Genomic DNA, 5,000 nt, shown 5'->3' on the forward strand with positions numbered 1-5,000 from the left:
CAAGGCACCCGAAAGCCCAAGGGAACCCAAACCCGGCCGACACTTGCAATCGCACATGCTCTCTGCAACACACCATCAATGCCGCCCAACGGGGCCAGCACGAGCAGTCCTCCGCGGTCCCCTGGCCCTGCGCACGTTTGTCTTCGAAACCGAGCATCAATGCCACAGAAAGTGCCGGGGCGCCAGCTGGAGCCATCATCCGCGTTGCCATGGCTCGCTTGGCCTTGGCTTGCCAGGCCCCGACACGAGCAATCGCGCATTTTCTTTGCAACCGACCATCAATGCCGCCCAACGGGGCCAGCACGAGCAGTCATCCGCGGTCCCCTGGCCCTGCGCACGTTTGTCTTTGAAACCGAGCATCAATGCCACAGAAAGTGCCGGGGCGCCAGCTGGAGCCATCATCCGACGTGCCATGGCTCTGGTCCCATGGTCTTCGCAACCGAGCATTCGTGACACCCGCGGGGCCAGGACACCAACCCTTCCGACACGAGCATTCGCGCATGTTCTTTGGCCACACAACGGCGCCAGCACGAGCAAAATCATCCGCGGTGCGGTGGCCTTGCACGGCCTTTTGTCTTTGGAACCAACCATCAGTGCCACGGGAAGTGCCGGAGTCCCGGCATCCGCGGTGCCAAGTCATTGCGCCCTTGGTCTCTGCAGCGGGGCATGCCGGGCACTCCCAACCATTGCAAGCAAGCAAGCAAGCAAGAAAGAAAGTAAGTAAGTAAGTAAGTATTACATATAGGGGCGGGACATGCGGGGAGATCTGCGAAACGTGCATTACGGGGCACACGCGTACCTACCGGGGCATACCGACCCCTATTGGGGCACACGTGTGCATATCGGGGCATACCGGGCCTATCGGGGCACACGCCGCAAGGCTCGTGCCCAAAGCTAGTGCGCAAGGCTTGTGTGCAAGGCTACTGCGATGGGCCAGTGCCCAAGGCTTGTGAGCAAGGCTTGTATGCATGGCTTGTGTGCAAGGCTAGCGTCCAAGGCTTGTGCGCATGGCTTGTGCGCAAGGCTTGTGTCCAAGGCTTTTGTGCAAGGCTCGTGCGCAAGGCTAGTGTGCAAGGCTTGTGCGCATTGGCAGGTAGCCCACCAGCATGCACGATCCAAATGCCACTCACGCGACAACACGGTGCCAAGCCGGGCATGGTGTGCACTCAAAACCAATCAACGGACAGAGGTCATGCGTCATGGGGGGGATCTAGCAAGGCCATGGGGAAGGTCATGGAGGACCTTGGAAGCAAGCGCAAGACGAGAGCGAATCGAACAAGGGGCCAGGACGGGGCCTTGTGCCCATGGTCTTCGCAAGACAGCGTCCAAGGCACCCGAAAGCCCAAGGGAACCCAAACCCGGCCGACACTTGCAATCGCACATGCTCTCTGCAACACACCATCAATGCCGCCCAACGGGGCCAGCACGAGCAGTCCTCCGCGGTCCCCTGGCCCTGCGCACGTTTGTCTTCGAAACCGAGCATCAATGCCACAGAAATTGCCGGGGCGCCAGCTGGAGCCATCATCCGCGTTGTCATGGCTCGCTTGGCCTTGGCTTGCCAGGCCCCGACACGAGCAATCGCGCATTTTCTTTGCAACCGACCATCAATGCCGCCCAACGGGGCCAGCACGAGCAGTCATCCGCGGTCCCCTGGCCCTGCGCACGTTTGTCTTTGAAACCGAGCATCAATGCCACAGAAAGTGCCGGGGCGCCAGCTGGAGCCATCATCCGACGTGCCATGGCTCTGGTCCCATGGTCTTCGCAACCGAGCATTCGTGACACCCGCGGGGCCAGGACACCAACCCTTCCGACACGAGCATTCGCGCATGTTCTTTGGCCACACAACGGCGCCAGCACGAGCAAAATCATCCGCGGTGTGGTGGCCTTGCACGGCCTTTTGTCTTTGGAACCAACCATCAGTGCCACGGGAAGTGCCGGAGTCCCGGCATCCGCGGTGCCAAGTCATTGCGCCCTTGGTCTCTGCAGCGGGGCATGCCGGGCACTCCCAACCATTGCAAGCAAGCAAGCAAGCAAGAAAGAAAGTAAGTAAGTAAGTAAGTATTACATATAGGGGCGGGACATGCGGGGAGATCTGCGAAACGTGCATTACGGGGCACACGCGTACCTACCGGGGCATACCGACCCCTATTGGGGCACACGTGTGCATATCGGGGCATACCGGGCCTATCGGGGCACACGCGTACATACCGGGGCATACCGAGCCCTACTGGGGCACACGTGCGCATATCGGGGCGTACCAAGCCTATCGGGGCATACGCATGTATCCCAAGGCATACCGAGTCTATCCGGGCATACGCGTTCATACCGGGGCGTAACGGGCCTATCGGGGCATACTTGGGCATATCCGGGCAAAAAATGCCCAAAACTTGCGCAACCTTGGCAACCGTGGTCCATTCCTCTCTATATGCCTAGCCTTGCCAACCGTGGTCCATTCCTCACTATATGCCATGGCCTTGTGCCCATGGTCTTCCCAAGACAGCGTCCAAGGCCCCCGGAAGGCCAAGGGAGCCCAACCCAGCAATGCCCTGCTATGGCAAGCCAAGGCCAAGCATTCCGGTGCCTATCCGGGCAAAAATGCAATTCCTCTCTATATGCCTAGCCTTGGCAACCGTGGTCCATTCCCCACCATATGCCATGGCCTTGTGCCCATGGTCTTCCCAAGACAGTGTCCAAGGCGCCCGGAAGGCCAAGGGAGCCCAACCCAGCAATGCCCTGCTTTGGCAAGCCAAGGCCAAGCATTCCGGTGCCTAACCTTGGCAACCGTGGTCCTTTCCTCACCATATGCCATGGCCTTGTGCCCATGGTCTTCGCAAGACATCGTCCAAGGCGCCCAAAAGGCCAAGGGAGCCCAACCCAGCAATGCCTTGCTAGGACAAGCCAAGGCCAAGCATTCCGGTGCCTATCCGGGCAAAAACGCCCAAAGCATGCCCATTCCTTAGCCTATCCAGGCAAAAACGCCCAAAATCTGCACATTCTAGTGCCTATCCGGGCAAAAACGCCCACCAGCATGCCACCCTCCTATAGGGTTTGCGCAACCAACCAGCCTAACCACCAGTGGCAACCAAAGGTGCTGTTAGCGACGACTTCTGAAGACGCAACGAGACGCGACGTGTTTGCGCCCAGACGCGACGAGACGATGCGGGATCTGCGCCCAAGAATGCCTAGACCCGTCGACTTGATGCGGGATCAGCTCGCCCAAGCATGCCTAGTGTGCAAGGCCTGTGTGCAAGGCTAGTGTCCAAGGCTAGTGTGCAAGGCTCATGTGGAACGCTAGTGCGCAAGGCTAGTGCCCAAGGCTTGTGTGCCAGGCCCGTGTGCAAGGCTAGTGTCCAGGGCTTGTGTGCATTGCTTGAGTGCAAGGCTTGTGTGCATTGCTCGAGTGCATGGCTTGTGTGCAAGGGTTGTGCGCAAGGCTAGTGTGCGGGGCTTGTGCGCATGGCTAATGTGCACGGCTTGTGTGCATGGCTACCGTGCAAGGCTAGTTTGCATGGCTAGGGTGCAAGGCTCGCATGCGAGGCTAGTGTGCAAGGCTGCGTGCAAGGGAAGCGTGCAGGGCGAGTGTGCGAGGCCACTGTGCACGGCGCCAGCACTAGCGAGCCATCATCCGCGTTGCCATGGCTCGCTTGGCCTTGGCTTGCCAGGCCCCGACACGAGCAATCGCGCATTTTCTTTGCAACCGACCATCAATGCCGCCCAACGGGGCCAGCACGAGCAGTCATCCGCGGTCCCCTGGCCCTGCGCACGTTTGTCTTTGAAACCGAGCATCAATGCCACAGAAAGTGCCGGGGCGCCAGCTGGAGCCATCATCCGACGTGCCATGGCTCGCTTGGCCTTGGCTTGCCGGGCCCCGACACGAGCAATCGCGCATTTTCTTTGCAACCGACCATCAATGCCGCCCAACGGGGCCAGCACGAGCAGTCATCCGCGGTCCCCTGGCACTGCGCACGTTTGTCTTTGAAACCGAGCATCAATGCCACAGAAAGTGCCGGGGCGCCAGCTGGAGCCATCATCCGACGTGCCATGGCTCTGGTCCCATGGTCTTCGCAACCGAGCATTCGTGACACCCGCGGGGCCAGGACACCAACCCTTCCGACACGAGCATTCGCGCATGTTCTTTGGCCACACAACGGCGCCAGCACGAGCAAAATCATCCGCGGTGCGGTGGCCTTGCACGGCCTTTTGTCTTTGGAACCAACCATCAGTGCCACGGGAAGTGCCGGAGTCCCGGCATCCGCGGTGCCAAGTCATTGCGCCCTTGGTCTCTGCAGCGGGGCATGCCGGGCACTCCCAACCATTGCAAGCAAGCAAGCAAGCAAGAAAGAAAGTAAGTAAGTAAGTAAGTATTACATATAGGGGCGGGACATGCGGGGAGATCTGCGAAACGTGCATTACGGGGCACACGCGTACCTACCGGGGCATACCGACCCCTATTGGGGCACACGTGTGCATATCGGGGCATACCGGGCCTATCGGGGCACACGCGTACATACCGGGGCATACCGAGCCCTACTGGGGCACACGTGCGCATATCGGGGCGTACCAAGCCTATCGGGGCATACGCATGTATCCCAAGGCATACCGAGTCTATCCGGGCATACGCGTTCATACCGGGGCGTAACGGGCCTATCGGGGCATACTTGGGCATATCCGGGCAAAAAATGCCCAAAACTTGCGCAACCTTGGCAACCGTGGTCCATTCCTCTCTATATGCCTAGCCTTGCCAACCGTGGTCCATTCCTCACTATATGCCATGGCCTTGTGCCCATGGTCTTCCCAAGACAGCGTCCAAGGCCCCCGGAAGGCCAAGGGAGCCCAACCCAGCAATGCCCTGCTATGGCAAGCCAAGGCCAAGCATTCCGGTGCCTATCCGGGCAAAAATGCGATTCCTCTCTATATGCCTAGCCTTGGCAACCGTGGTCCATTCCCCACCATATGCCATGGCCTTGTGCCCATGGTCTTCCCAAGACAGTGTCCAAGGC

Source organism: Tasmannia lanceolata, unplaced genomic scaffold (genome assembly GCF_043159265.1).
Source record: "Tasmannia lanceolata isolate RefF3 unplaced genomic scaffold, GAP_Taslan_0.1 ptg000064l, whole genome shotgun sequence".
NCBI classification, from domain to species: Eukaryota; Viridiplantae; Streptophyta; class Magnoliopsida; order Canellales; family Winteraceae; genus Tasmannia; species Tasmannia lanceolata.